Raw genomic sequence first — 16,365 nt, forward strand, 5'->3', positions numbered from 1 at the left:
GCATCTAGAGTATTAAGTTCGAAAGAATAGAGTAACGCTTTAAGTAAGACGACATGATGTAGAGGGATATACTCATGCAATATGATATAAACCCCATCTTGTTATCCTCGATGGCAACAATACAATACGTGCCTTGCTGCCCCTACTGTCACTGGGAAAGGACACCGCAAGATTGAACCCAAAGCTAAGCACTTGTCCCATTACATGAAAGATCAATCTAGTAGGCCAAACCAAACTGATAATTCGAAGAGACTTGCAAAGATAACCAATCATACATAAAAGAATTCAGAGAAGATTCAAATATTGTTCATAGATAAACTTGATCATAAACCCACAATTCATCGTTCTCAACAAACACACCACAAAAGAAGATTACATTGAATAGATCTCCACAAGAGAGGGGGAGAACATTGTATTGAGATCCATAAAGAGAGAAGAAGCCATCTAGCTAATAACAATGGATCCGAAGGTCTGAGGTAAACTACTCACACATCATCGGAGAGGCTATGGTGTTGATGTAGAAGCCCTCCGTGATCGATGCCCCCTCCGGCGGAGCTCCGGAAAAGGCCCCAAGATGGTATCTCACGGGTACAGAAGGTTGCGGCGGTGGAATTAGGTTTTTGGCTCCGTATCTGGTAGTTTGGGGGTACGTAGGTATATATAGGAAGAAGAAGTACGTCGGTGGAGCAACGTGGGGCCCACGAGGGTGGGGGCGCGCCCAGGGGGGTAGGCGCGCCCCCTACCTTGTGCCTTCCTGGTTGATGTCTTGATGTAGGGTCCAAGTCCTCTGGATCACGTTCGTTCCAAAAATCACGTTCCCGAAGGTTTCATTCCGTTTGGACTCCGTTTGATATTCTTTTTCTGCGAAACTCTGAAATAGGCAAAAAACAACAATTCAGGGTTGAGCCACCAGTTAATATGTTAGTCCCAAAAATAATATAAAAGTGTATAATAAAGCCCATTAATGTCCAAAACAGAATATAATATAGCATGGACAATCAAAATTTATAGATACGTTGGAGACGTATCAAGCATCCCCAAGCTTAATTCCTGCTCGTCCTCGAGTAGGTAAATGATAAAAATAGAATTTTTGATGTGGAATGCTACTTAGCATAATTTCAATGTAATTCTCTTAATTGTGGTATGAATATTCAGATCCGAAAGATTCAAGACAAAAGTTTAATATTGACATAAAAATAATAATACTTCAAGCATACTAACTAAGCAATTATGTCTTCTCAAAATAACATGGCCAAAGAAAGTTATCCCTACAAAATCATATAGTCTAGCTATGCTCTATCTTCACCACACAAAGTATTTAAATCATGCACAACCCCGATGACAAGCCAAGCAATTTTTTCATACTTTTGATGTTGGCAAACTTTTTCAATCTTCACGCAATACATGAGCGTGAGCCATGGACATAGCACTATATGTAGAATAGAATGGTGGTTGTGGAGAAGACAAAAAAAGAGAAGATAGTCTCACATCAACTAGGCGTATCAACGGGCTATGGAGATGCCCATTAATAGATATCAATGTGAGTGAGTAGGGATTGCCATGCAACGGATGCACTAGAGCTACAAGTATATGAAAGCTCAACAAAAGAAACTAAGTGGGTGTGCATCCAACTCGCTTGCTCACGAAGACCTAGAGCATTTTGAGGAAGCCCATCATTGGAATATACAAGCCAAGTTCTATAATGAAAATTTCCCACTAGTATATGAAAGTGATATCATAGGAGACTCTCTATCATGAAGATCATGGTGCTACTTTGAAGCACAAGTGTGGTAAAAGTATAGTAACATTGTCCCTTCTCTCTTTTTCTCTCATCATTTTTTTATTTGGGCCTTTTCTCTTTTTTTTATGGCCTCTTTTTTTTAGTCCAGAGTCTCATCCCGACTTGTGGGGGAATCATAGTTTCCATCATCCTTTCCTCACTTGGGACAATGCTCTAAAAAATAATGATCATCACACTTTTATTTACTTACAACTCAACAATTACAACTCAATACTTAGAACAAAATATGACTCTATGTGAATGCCTCCGACGGTGTACCAGGATATGCAATGCATCAAGAGTGACATGTATGAAAGAATTATGAACGGTGGCTTTGCCACAAATACGATGTCAACTACATGATCATGCGAAGCAATATGACAATGGTGGAGCGTGTCATAGTAAACGAAACGGTGGTAAGTTGCATGGCAATATATCTCGGAATGGCTATGGAAATGCCATGATAGGTAGTTATGGTGGCTGTTTTGAGGAAGGTATATGGTGGGTGTATGGTACCGGCGAAAAGGTGCGCGGTATTAGAGAGGCTAGCAATGGTGGAAGAAAGAAAAGTGTATAATCCATTGACTCAACATTAGTCATAAAGAACTCATATACTTATTGCAAAAATCTACAAGTTATCAAAGCAAAGTATTACGCGCATGCTCCTAGGGGGATAGATTGGTAGGAAAAGACCATCCATCGTCCCCGACCACCACTCATAAGGAAGACAACCAATAAATAAATCATGCTCCGACTTCATCACATAACGGTTCACCATACGTGCATGCTACGGGAATCACAAACTTTAACACAAGTATTTCTCAAATTAACAACTACTCAACTAGCATAACTCTAATATCATCATCTTCATATCTCAAAAGAATTATCAAGCATCTAACTTCTCATAGTATTCAACACACTCATAAGAATTTTTTTATTAATCTTAAATGCATATCATAATTAAAGCAAATTACCATGCTGTTTTGTAGGACTCTCACAATAATCAAAGTGAAGCATGAGAGAACAATAGTTTCTATAAAACAAATCCACCAAAGTGCTCTAAAAGATATAAGTGAAGCACTAGAGCAAAAACTATATAACTCAAAAGATATAATGAAAAACACATAGAGTATTCTAACAATTTCCGAATTATGTGTGTCTCTCTCAAAAGGTGTGTACAGCAAGGATGATTGTGGCAAACTAACAAATAAAGACTCAAATAATACAAGACGCTGCAAGCAAAACACATATCATGTGGTGAATAAAAATATAGCTCCAAGTAAAGTTACCGATAGAAGTAGACGAAAGAGGGGATGCCTTCCGGGGCATCCCCAAGCTTTGGCTTTTAGGTGTCCTTAGATTATCTTGGGGTGCCATGGTCATCCCCAAGCTTAGGCTCTTTCCACTCCTTGTTCCATAATCCATCAAATCTTTTACCCAAAACTTGAAAACTTCACAACACAAAACTTAAGAAAATCTCATGAGCTCCGTTAGCGAAAGAAAACAAAACACCACTTCAAGGTAATGTAATGAACTCATTCTTTATTTAAATTGGTGTTAAACCTACTGTATTACAACTTCTCTATGGTTTATAAACTATTTTACTAGCCATAGATTCATCAAAATAAGCAAACAACACACAAAAAACAGAATCTGTCAAAAACAGAACAGCCTGTAGTAATCAGTAACAAACGCAAACTTCTGGAACTCCAAAAATTCAGACAAAATAGGACAACCTAGAAAGTTTGTTTATTGATCATCAGCAATTGGATTTAATATTTTATCACGTTCTGGTGATTTTTAACAATTATTTTCGTGAACAGAAAGTTTCTGGAATTTTCAGCAAGATCAAATAACTATCATCCAAGAAGATCCTATAGGTTTAACTTGGCACACACTAATTAAAACATAAAAACACATCTAACCAGAGGCTAGATCAAATATTTATTCCTAAACGGAAGCAAAAAGCAAAAAACTAAAAATAAAATTGGGTTGCCTCCCAACAAGCGCTATCGTTTAACGCCCCTAGCTAGGCATAATAGCAAAGATAGATCTAGGTATTGCCATCTTTGGTAGGCAATTCATAAGTGGCTCTCATAATAGATTCATAAGTTAATTTTATTTTCTTTCTAGGGAAGTGTTCCATGCCTTTCCTTAACGGAAACTGGAATCTAATATTCCCTTCCTTCATATCAATAATTTCACCAATCGTTTTAAGGAAAGGTCTACCAAGAATAATAGGACATGAAGGATTGCAATCTATATCAAGAACAATAAAATCTACGGGCACATAATTCCTATTTGCAATAATAAGAACATCATTAATTCTTCCCATAGGTTTTTTAATGGTGGAATTCGCAAGGTGCAAGTTTAAAGAGCAATCATCAAAATCACGGAAACCTAGCAAATCACACAAAGTTTTTGGAATCGTGGAAACACTAGCACCCAAATCACACAAAGCATAGCATTCATGATCTTTAATTTTAATTTTAATAGTATGTTCCCACTCATCATAAAGTTTTCTAGGGATAGAAACTTCCAACTCAAGTTTTTCTTCATAATATTGCATCAAAGCATCAACGATGTGTTTAGTAAAAGCTTTATGTTGACTATAAGCATGTGGAGAATTTAGCACGGATTGCAACAAGGAAATACAATTTATCAAAGAGCAATTATCATAATTAAATTCCTTGAAATCCAAAGTAGTTCATTAATATCTAGAGTTTTGATCTCTTCAATCCCACTTTTACCAATTTTTGCATCAAGATCTAAAAACTCCGAATTTTTGGAACGCCTTCTAGATAAAGGTGGATCATATTCAATCCCATCATTATCAAGATTCATATTGCAAAACAAAGATTTAATAGGGGACGGTTCATTAATATCTAGAGTTTTGATCTCTTCAATCCCACTTTTACCAATTTTTGCATCAAGATCTAAAAACTCCGAATTTTTGGAACGACTTCTAGGTAAAGGTGGATCATATTCAGTCCCATCATTATCAAGATTCATATTGCAAAACAAATATTTAATAGGGGACACATGAATAACTTTTAGATCTTCATCTTTATTTTCATAGAAACTAGAAGAACACGCTTTCACAAAGCAATCTTTCTTAGCACGCATCCTAGTGGTTCTTTCTTTGCACTCACCAATGGAAATTCTCATGGCTTTGAGAGACTCATTGATATCATGCTTAGGAGGAATAGATCTAAGTTTCTAAGAATCAACATCAAGAGAAATTCTATCAATGTTCCTAGCCAATTCTTCAACTTTAAGCAATTTTTCTTCAAGCAAAGCATTGAAATTCTTTTGCGAATTCATAAACTCCTTAACACTAGTCTCAAATTCAGAAGGCATCTTATTAAAATTTCCATAAGAATTGTTGTAGGAATTACCATAATTATTAGAGTAATTACTAGGATACGGCCTAGGATTAAAGTTTCCTCTATACGCGTTGTTACCAAAATTATTCCTACCAACAAACTTCACATCCATAGATTCATTATTATTCTCAATCAAAGTAGACAAAGGCATATCATTAGGATCAGAAGAAACACTTTTATTAGCAAATAATTTCATAAGTTCATCCATCTTTCCACTCAAAACATTAATTTGTTCTATCGCATGCACTTTTTTATTAGTGGATCTTTCAGTGTGCCATTGAAAATAATTAACCATAATATTATCTAGGAGTTTAGTAGCTTTTCCTAAAGTGATTTCCATAAAAGTGCCTCCCGCGGCCGAATCTAAAAGATTTCTAGAAACAAAATTCAATCCGGCATAAAAAATTTGTATAATCATCCACAAATTCAAACCATGTGTAGGGCAATTGTGTATCATTAATTTCATCCTCTCCCAAGCTTGTACAACATGTTCATGATCAAGTTGCTTAAAATTCATAATATCGTTTCTAAGAGAGATGATCTTAGAGGGAGGAAAATACTTAGAGATAAAAGCATCTTTGCACTTATTCTAAGAATCAATACTATTTTTAGGCAAAGCCGAAAACCAAGCTTTAGCACGATCTCTAAGCGAAAAAGGAAATAGCTTCAATTTAACAATATCATTGTCCACATCCTTCTTCTTTTGCATATCACACAAATCAACAAAGCTATTTAGATGGGTAGCGGCATCTTCACTAGGAAGGCCCGCGAATTGATCATTCATGACAAGATTCAACAAAGCAGCATTAATTTCACAAGATTCAGTATTGGTAAGAGGAGCAATGGAGTGCTAAGGAAATCATTGTTGTTGTTATTGGTAAAGTCACACAATTTGGTATTATCTTGAGCCATCGTGACAAGCAAGCAATCCAACACACGAGCAAACAAGAAGCAAGCGAAAAAGAGGCGAACGGAAAAGAGATGGCGAATAAAACGGCAAGGGTAAAGTGGGGGAGAGAGAAACGAGACGCAAATGGCAAATAATGTAATGCAGGAGATAAGGGTTTGTGATGGGTACTTGGTATGTTGACTTTTGCGTAGACTCTCCGGCAACGGCGCGAGAAATCCTTCTTGTTACCTCTTGAGCACTGCGTTGGTTTCCCTTGAAGAGGAAAGGGTGATGCAGCAAAGTAGCGTAAGTATTTCCCTCAGTTTTTGAGAACCAAGGTATCAATCCAGTAGGAGGCCACGCTCAAGTCCCTCACACCTACACAAACAAATAAAAACCTCGCAACCAACGCAATAAAGGGGTTGTCAATCCCTTCACGGTCACTTACGAGAGTGAGATTTGATAAGATAATATTTTTGGTATTTTTATGATAAAGATGCAAATTAAAATAAAAGGCAATAAAAATAGCTAAGTGTTGGAAGATTAATATGATGGAAGATAGACCCGAGGGCCATAGGTTTCACTAGTGGCTTCTCTCGATAGCATAAGTATTACGGTGGGTGAACAAATTACTATTGAGCAATTGATAGAATTGAGCATAGTTATGAGAATATCTGGGTATGATCATGTATATAGGCATCACGTCCGCGACAAGTAGACCGACTCCTGCCTGCATCTACTACTATTACTCCACACATCGACCGCTATCCAGCATGCATCTAGAGTATTAAGTTCGTAAGAACAGAGTAACGCTTTAAGTAAGATGACATGATGTAGAGGGATAAACTCATACAATATGAGATAAACCCCATCTTGTTATCCTCGATGGCAACAATACAATACGTGCCTTGCTGCCCCTACTGTCACTGGGAAAGGACACCGCAAGATTGAACCCAAAGCTAAGCACTTCTCCCATTGCAAGAAAGATCAATCTAGTAGGCCAAACCATACTGATAATTCGAAGAGACTTGCAAAGATAACCAATCATACATAAAATAATTCAGAGAAAATTCAAATATTGTTCATAGATAAACTTGATCATAAACCCACAATTCATCGGTCTCAACAAACACACCGCAAAAGAAGATTACATCGAATAGATGTCCACAAGAGAGGGGGAGAACATTGTATTGAGATCCAAAAAGAGAGAAGAAGCCATCTAGCTAATAACTCTGGACCGGAAGGTCTGAGGTAAACTACTCACACATCATCGGAGAGGCTATGGTGTTGATGTAGAAGCCCTCCGTGATCGATGCCCCCTCCGGCGGAGCTCCGGAAAAGGCCCCAAGATGGGATCTCACGGGTACAGAAGGTTGCGGCGGTGGAATTAGGTTTTTGGCTCCGTATCTGGTAGTTTGGGGATACGTAGGTATATATAGGAGGAAGAAGTACGTCGGTGGAGCAACGTGGGGCCCACGAGGATGGAGGGCGCGCCCAGGAGGGGTAGGCGCGCCCCCTACCTCGTGTCTTCCTGGTTGATGTCTTGACGTATGGTCCAAGTCCTCTGGATCACGTTCATTTCAAAAATCATGTTCCCGAAGGTTTCATTCCGTTTGGACTCTGTTTGATATTCTTTTTTTGCGAAACTCTGAAATAGGCAAAAAACAGCAATTCTGGGCTGGGCCTCCGGTTAATAGGTTAGTCCCAAAAATAATATAAAAGTGTATAATAAAGCCCATTAATGTCCAAAACAGAATATAATATAGTATGGAACAATAAAAAATTATAGGTACGTTGGAGACGTATCAACCACCCAATGGCGACGTGGGCCCGTAAGACACACAACCATGTTAGTAAAAGTTTTGTAGTGACTAGATTCGACTTCGGCCAAGGAGTTGGAAGGGGGCTACCTACAGGCAGTCGGCTCTGATACCAACTTGTGACGCCCTCGATTCAATCGTACACTAATCATACACGCAAATGCGTATGATCAAAATCAAGGACTCACGGGAAGATATCACAACACAACTCTAGACACAAATTAAAATAATACAAGCTTTATATTACAAGCCTGGGGCCTCGAGGGCTCGAATACATAAGCTCGAATACACAAGAGTCAGCGGAAGCAACAATATCTGAGTACAGACATAAGTTAGACAAGTTTGCCTTAAGAAGGCCAGCACAAAAGCATCTACAATCGAAAAGGCAAGGCCTCCTGCCTGGGAGCCTCCTAACTACTCCTGGTCGTCAGCGGTCTCCACGTAGTAGCAGGCATCGGCGGTGGCATCTGGCTCCTAGGCTCCGACATCTGGTTGCATCAACCGAAAACAAGAAGAAAGGGGGAAAAAGGGGAGCAAAGCAACCATGGGTACTCATCCAAAGTACTCGCAAGCAAGGATCTACACTACATATGCATCGGTATCAATGAAATGGGCTATATCTGTGGACTGGACTGCAGAATGCCAGAAGAGAAGGGGAAAGCCTAGCCTATCGAAGACTAGCATCTTCAAGCGTCTTGCAGCATCAGAAGAGATAAGAGTAGCATAAAGTAAAGTAGTAGTAGTGTTATCAACCTCGGCCAGAGATCCCTTCTCGACTCCCTGTGAGAAAGCAATCCCAGAGCCATACTATCCAATTCTCATCACAAGTATCCAGTTCTAGTTGTATCGATCGGGATACAACTCCAAGTGTTCGTTACCGTAGGACAGACTATCGATAGATGTTTTCTTCCCTGCAGGGGTGCACCAACTTACCCACCACGCTCGATTAACTCCGGCCGGACACACTTTCCTGGGTCATGCCCGGCCTCGGCCAAACAATACGCCGCAACCCGACCTAGGCTTAATAGAGAGGTCAAGCACGCCGGACTAAACCTATGCCCCCAGGGGTCATGGGCCATCGCCCCGGTAACTCCTGCACGTTGCGAGGGCGGCCGGTGAGCAGACCTAGCTACCTCCTTAAAAAGGCAGGTGCTTACGCAGTCCAACCCGGCGCACGCCGCTCAGTCGCTGACGTCTATTAAGCTACGGCTGATGCATACGACACAGAACGCCCATACTATGCCCACGTGATGGTTAGTGCTATCAGGCCAGAGGCCCATCGGATCAAATATCCAAATCGTAGCGGATTAGGAACGCGCGGTAACAAGCATAGACTTACGAAAGATGTGACGTCGCCCCGTCTCGAGGACATGCGACAAGGGCTAAGAATGCTCGGCCACGCCTTGTAATTATCTCGCGGGCACCCTCCAGGTCAACCCGACTCCTCATCACTCGCAAATATGCTTGCGCGGGTACCCCTCAGGGCCGTCCCGTCTTTAGTAACAGGGTTCAGTGTAAAGTCATAGTAACCATAGTAACCGTGTGCCTAACACCAAGGGGAAAACCTGAGGAATCACCCTTGACGGATTCCACTCGATGTAATCATCAAGGAGAACGTAAAAGTATCCACCCTCGAGGTTCACACTTGAGGGGTTGCACGACAGAGTCGTATCAGAAGTGGTTAAGAAGGAAATCACCCTCGATGACCACGACCGAATAGCTACACTACAGAGATCTCATCAGGAGTGATGTATGAGGTTCCACCCTCGGCACTCGATGGTAACTCTGTAGAGTCGAGCAACAAAAGGGGCGTGATGTGATGTGAGGTGTCGGGCTCTGGTCGTCGATCACGTTGATCAAGTCGTCGATGACGAAGCAGGGGCAACAAGGACAACGTGGGGGTCACTGATGGATCACTAACCAACCTATACTAAGCAGTTTAGGATAAGCAGGTAAGGTACAATAAGCAGGTTACAAAAGCAGGCTATGCATCAGAATAGGGGCAAACAATAACAGTAGCAAAATCTAATGCAAGTATGAGAGAATGGAATGGGCGATATCGGAATGATCAAAGGGGGGGCTTGCCTGGAAGCTCTGCTGTAAAGTAAGAAGGGTCGTCGGAGACGTAGTCGATCACAGGGGCAGCATCGGTCTCGGGGTCTACCGGAGAGAAGAGGGGGAAGAAACAATAAATATAAAGCAAACCAAGCATCATAAAGCTTAACATGATAATACGCGGTGTTAGGGGTGAACTAACGCAGTGCTAGACTTAACAGACAAAGAGGGGAAACATCCGAGGATGATTTCCCAACGGTAAACGGACTCGAGACAGATGAAAGAGAGGAGACGGTTCCATGTTCAGCATGCTAGGGACATTTGACAGATGAACGGACCGCGTATTCGGATTCGTTGGATTTTTCTGAGCAACTTTCATATATAAATTACTTTCATCTGAATTATAGATTATTTTATATGATTTTTCAATGTTTAATTGATTTCCTAATATTTTCTAGAATATTTTTAATTCAAAATTAAATGGGAAAAAGGCTATAGGTACACAGAAGTGTACCCAGCCAGTGTATGGCAGGTAGGGCCAGTTGACTTGGTCAACTGCCCAGTCAGCATTGACTGGTCAAAGTGAACAGTGCAGGTGGGGCCTACTTGTCATGGACTTAGCTATTTTTAATCTAATTTAGCAATTTAATCTAATAGTTGGTCCCACATGCCATCTACTATTAGACTAATTAACTGCTACTACTAATTAAACTAACTAGCAAGCACGGCCACACACGGCTGTGGCACAGCCAGCCAAACACACACCACACACACACGACACACATACACACCTCGCCCATGGCCATGGCCAGCCTTAGCAGCGGTGGGCAACAACAACGCAGCAGTAGTAGACAGCAGGTAGCAAGGAGCAGCGGGGGCAAGCAGCAACACAACAATAGCAGGCAGCGGCAACGACGACAAGCGACAGCAGTAGCACACCGCGGTGCAGCAAGCAGCAGCGGATGGCAGTGAGCGCGCGCGCCGTACGGCGCGCCGGAGATGCTCGCGGGGCGCGGCCCGTGTGGTGTGTCTCGGGCACGGGCACAGCGAGGAACTGGTCCGGGGCGGCCAAGGCGCGGAGGGAGAGCAGCAGGCGTAAAGGAGCACGCGCGGGGAGCGGAGCTCCTGGCGCGGGCGCGACGAGCGCGGCCCAGAGCGAGGTCTGGCGTGGTGGGGCGGAGGTGCATGCGGTCGCGGGCGGGCCGGCTGTAGCGGCAGCAGGCAGCAGAGTAACAAGGCAGAGCATGGGAAGCAGCAGAAACATCGCAAGGAACAGCAGGAGCACGTACGCGAACGCAGAGATGCAGCCATGGCGGCCATCGGCTCGTACAGGCAACTACGGTGACGGATCGATGGGGCAAAACAGGGGAATCGAGGGAGGAGCTCACAGTGAGCACGAAGGCGAGGTCGGGGAGGCCGGAGGTGGACCGGAGCGGCGGCAATCGACGCCGGACGCCGGCGATGTACGCGTTGAAGACGAGGTCGATGGCGAGTGTACGAGCCGTCCTTGCTCGATTCAATGCTCGGGGTAGACGAAGTAGACCGCGACGGTTCTCCTGGACCTCTTGGCGCGACGAGGGGAGGCCGGTGGCCGCGACATCGACGACGACATGGGGACGGCGGCGCTCGGGCGCGCTTCAGATCAAGATAAAGGGATGGAGGAAGAAAGAGTGGATTAGGTTTCGGTCAAGGGGGCGTGCGGTGGCGTTTTGTAGGGCACCGGGGAGGTCGGCGATGGCCGGCACGTGGCCATGGCCGTGGGATGGCCGCCACGGCCACCCCCTGCCTCCACTGTAGCGTAAGGAAGGAGACGCTTGGGAGGTTGGGCTGGGCCTCTACTTTCTTCTTCATAGTGGGCCAAACGTGCGTAGAGCAATTTCAGTTTATTTTTCTGTAAAAAAAAAGGATAGCTACTATTTTCTATTTGAATAAGCTTTCAAACCATTTTTTTGTTGCACATGGAATTTTTCACACAATTACCAGAGAATAATTTGAGCTATGACAAAAAGTTTGGGGGCAAAAGGAGTTAAATAAATAATTGTTTATTTTGAAAGGCCAATTTATTTGATGTTGGGCCACTTATAATATTTCTAGGGGCATCTTAGTGATCCAACCAGAGTTGATTTCTCCAAGAAAAATACTTGGGGATTATTTCAACATCACGAACATTTTTGTTTGCATGACAGAAGAAGTAAATATTTGACTTGTATTTCAAATGGAATTTGGCTTTCATTTTCATCAAGTGGCAATTTAGTTTGAAAAACATGACGAAGCGGCATCATTGAAGGGGAGATCACTGTAGCATGATTCCCGGGGTGTTACAAGTAGCTATGTGTTTGATCTCTCTCTCTCTCTCTCTCTCTCTCTCTCTCTCTCTCTCTCTCTCTCTCGTGTTCTTGATTTGGCACGATCTTGATGTATCGCGAGCTTTGCTATTATAGTTGGATCTTATGATGTTTCTCCCCCTCTACTCTCTTGTAATGAATTGAGTTTTTCCTTTGAACTTATCCTATCGGATTGAGTCATTAAGGATTTGAGAACACTTGATGTATGTCTTGCATGGGATACCCGTGGTGACAATGGGGTATTCTATTGATTCTCTTGATGTATGTTTTGGTGATCAACTTGCGGGTTCAGTGACCTTGTGAACTTATGCATAGGGGTTGGCACACGTTTTCGTCTTGACTCTCCGGTAGAAACTTTGGGGCACTCTTTGAAGTTCTTTGTGTTGGTTGAATAGGTGAATCTGAGATTGTGTGATGCATATCGTATAATCATACCCACGGATACTTGAGGTGACATTGGAGTATCTAGGTGACATTAGGGTTTTGGTTGATTTGCGTCTTAAGGTGTTATTCTAGTACGAACTCTAGGATAGATCGAACGGAAAAAATAGCTTCATGTTATTTTACTACGGACTCTTGAATAGATCGATCAGAAAGGATAACTTTGAGGTGGTTTTGTACCCTACAATAATCTCTTCGTTTGTTCTCCGCTATTAGTGACTTTGGAGTGACTCTTTGTTGCATGTTGAGGGATAGTTATATGATCCAATTATGTTATTATTGTTGAGAGAACTTGCACTAGTGAAAGTATGAACCCTAGGCCTTGTTTCAACGCATTGCAATACCGTTCGTGCTCACTTTTATCACTTGCTACCTTGCTGTTTTAATATTTTTAGATTACAAAAACCTATATCTACCATCCATATTGCACTTGTATCACCATCTCTTCGCCGAACTAGTGCACCCACACAATTTACAATTGTATTGGGTGTGTTGGGGACACAAGAGACTCTTTGTTATTTGGTTGCAGGGTTGCTTGAGAGAGACCATCTTCATCCTACACCTCCCACGGATTGATAAACCTTAGGTCATCCACTTAAGGGAAATTTGCTACTGCCCTACGAACCTCTGCACTTGGAGGCCCAACAACGTCTACAAGAAGAAGGTTGTGTAGTAGAAATCAACACTTTTTTGGTTAAATTTAAGGTTATATAGCAGCAAGCGTTTGCCCGCAACACACACGGCTTATTCCATCACAAACAGCTCGGATAGATCAACTGTATGCCATGTATCGCACACGCAACTCTAATATGATTCATGCTTGATGTCTCCGACATCGCTCGCACAGTTTGTCTTATTTGCCACGTATCACCGTGCCGACCTCTGCTCGCGTCCCTCGGCAAGCTCTGCTCGCCGTTAGGCGCCGCGGCGCGATCTGCTCGCGTCCGTTGGCGCGCTCGGCTTGTGGACAACTTTTCCTTGCGTGTTCAACTGCTGTATGCATATATATATATATATATATATATATATATATATATATATATATATATATATATATATATATATATATATGGTTGCTTGCCGTTGAGGCGACCACGGAGCGCTCTGCTAGCGTCCCTCCGCGCGCGCTCTGCCAGCGGTTGGGCGTGCGCACGATCACGTCCGGGGCCCCATATGCATGCGGTTGCGCCGCGCGTGCTGCCACGCGATGCAGTTACGTGCGGCACGATGGAGTTACACGCTACAAATTAGAACTGCCGTCAGGGCCTGCCAATATTCCTGGCCGTCCGACTTCCCCTTTAATTCCCGCATCCATTATAACCTTAGTCTCTTCAACCTTTCGATCGTGCCCCACAACACAACAAGCACACCCACGACGACGCATAGAGAGGGTGAAAGAACATGCGGTGCCCCCATGTTTGGTTTTGGTAATTGATGACAACCTCTAAGGACTAATGGTTGCCTTGAGTTATATTTGAAGGATTTGTCCATAGGCATTTCTTGAAGTTCATGTGTTGGTTTCAAGGAGTTTATGTGGTGACCAAGGTGTTATTAAGGAATTATCCAAAGATTGGTCATGTGAGAGTTGAGCTTATTGCAAGCATGTCTTGGAGAAGAAGATTGTGTGATCATTCATGTATATCTTCAAGACATCATCCAAATGAAGAGAGTTGAAAAGATTCATGGTTGATCAAGACTAAGTCAAGAGTGAATCAACTTGATCAACTCACAAAGCGTAGAAGATGTACCAAGAGGGATCAAGCGATCCCATGGTGTGGTGAGCATTGTCAATTACGCTTTGTGTACTAACCCATGATCTTCGTGAGAGTTCTTTGTGGGGTTAGGTTGCGGTGTGCAAGTTCAAATGAAGCATCATGAAGAGATCAAATGCTTGAAGCTTGCCGTCCATTGTGGTGACAATGGAATTGTGAAGATGTTGCGGTGTGCAAGTTCAAGTGAAGCATCATGAAGAGATCAAATGCTTGAAGCTTGTCGTCCATTGTGGTGACAATGGACTTGTGAAGATGTGCGGAAGAGTGGCTCACCCATAGTGGAGCATGGGGGAGCAATCAACTAGTCTTCATCGAGCCAACGCAACCAAGAAAGGTGGTTCAACTTGAGGGAGTCAAGATCGTCATCATCTAGCTCAAGTGGACCATGTGCAAGGCAAAGGTTTGCTCTTGATAGGTTTTCTATTTTACCGGTCTCATGATGGTAGGTGGGAGACCGGGTTATAGGATCGATTGTCGTACTATCAAGGGGGGCTCTCGATGAGTAGCTTGATCGTATCGTTCATAGAGAGCTCAAACCATTGCATCCTTGCATCATCTTTATTGGTTCTTGTTTGGTTCTTCTCTTTGTGAGTTTTGGAGCTTATGGTCATCTTGATGACAAGCTCGAGTTCATCGAAAACGGAGTTCACTCGCATCTTCTATGATGTTTTCGATGTTGGAGGTTATGCCGGTTCTTCTCGGTTGGAGGTTTCACTTCTCGGTTCTTCTCGCTGTTTTGATGCTACTCGTCTTCCTCAATCCAACAAGCTTGAGTTTGCTCAATTCGGAGCTCATATGCAGAAGTTATGGCAGTTTTGGTTTCCTAGCGGTAGTACCGCGGGCCGGAGCGGTAGTACCGCTTGGGTGCTACAAGCGGTAGTACCGCTCTAGAGCGGTAGTACCGCTCCAGAGCGGTAGTACCGCTGGTGGCCCCCAGCCGTAGTACCGCTACGGTCTCGTGCTAGTACCGCCTCGATTCGAGGGGTCTTTTTCGTGTCGGGTTTTACGGTACTAGCCGCGGCAGTGGGGGCCGTAGTACCGCTCATATGCGGTAGTACCGCCCTGCCACCGCCGTAGTACCGCTCTGGGCCCAGCGGCAGTACCGCGAGGGGGAGCGGTAGTACCGCTTATAGGGGCAAGCGGTAGTACCGCTCTCTGCGGGGCTGAAGTGGGGGTAACGGTTGGATTGTTCCCCCCACTATATAAGGAGGCCTTCTTCCCCAATGAACCTTATCTTTTGAGCTCGTGTTCTTCCCCCATTGTTGACCTTCTTCGAGCTTGCTAACTCTCAATCCCTCCATGGATTCTTGCTAGTTTTTGAGGGGAAAAAGAGAGGAGATCTAGATCCACATTTCCACCAATCAATTTCTCCTCTATGTGAGGGGAACCCCTTGGATCTAGATCTTGGAGTTCTTGGTGTTCTCCTTCTTGTTCTCCCTCTCCTTTTCCTCCCTAGCATTAGTTGCTTCGGTGGGATTTGAGAGAGAAGGACTTGGGCACTCCGTGTGCCCTTGCCATTGCATTTGGTGCATCGGTTTGAGTTCTCCACGGTGATATGTGGAAGTTACAAGTTGAGAAGCTTATTACTCTTGGGTGCTTGGTGCCCTTGAGCTTGTTCCTCTTGGGTGCTTGGGCGCCCTAGACGGTTGGTGGTGTTCGGAGCTCAGTCATTGTGGTGTAAAGCTCCGGACAAGCGTCGGGGTCTCCAATTAGGTTGTGGAGATCGCCCCGAGCAATTTGACGGGTTCGGTGACCGCCCCCAAGGGTTGCCATTTGTACGGGTTCGGTGACCGCCCTCAAGGGTCCCTTAGTGGAATCACGACATCTTGCATTGTGCGAGGGCGTGAGGAGATTACGGTGGCCCTAGTGGCTTCTTG

General features: G+C 43.6%; 2 long non-coding RNA genes across 2 annotated transcripts; both read right to left on the minus strand.

The window, feature by feature from the left end:
* Positions 1-276: 276 nt before the first annotated feature.
* On the minus strand, positions 277-4,882 carry LOC141025522 (uncharacterized). The gene is made up of 2 exons (XR_012187117.1): positions 3,070-4,882; positions 277-871 (listed from the first exon to the last, which is right to left on the minus strand). It is a non-coding gene; the product is annotated as an uncharacterized lncRNA (long non-coding RNA).
* A 2,232-nt stretch (positions 4,883-7,114) lies between these two features.
* Positions 7,115-11,742, minus strand: LOC141025521 (uncharacterized). Its single transcript, XR_012187115.1, has 2 exons — positions 11,319-11,742; positions 7,115-10,035 (listed from the first exon to the last, which is right to left on the minus strand). It is a non-coding gene; the product is annotated as an uncharacterized lncRNA (long non-coding RNA).
* Positions 11,743-16,365: the final 4,623 nt, after the last annotated feature.

The sequence above is a fragment of the Aegilops tauschii genome, chromosome 1 (genome assembly GCF_002575655.3).
Source record: "Aegilops tauschii subsp. strangulata cultivar AL8/78 chromosome 1, Aet v6.0, whole genome shotgun sequence".
Classification (NCBI taxonomy): domain Eukaryota; kingdom Viridiplantae; phylum Streptophyta; class Magnoliopsida; order Poales; family Poaceae; genus Aegilops; species Aegilops tauschii.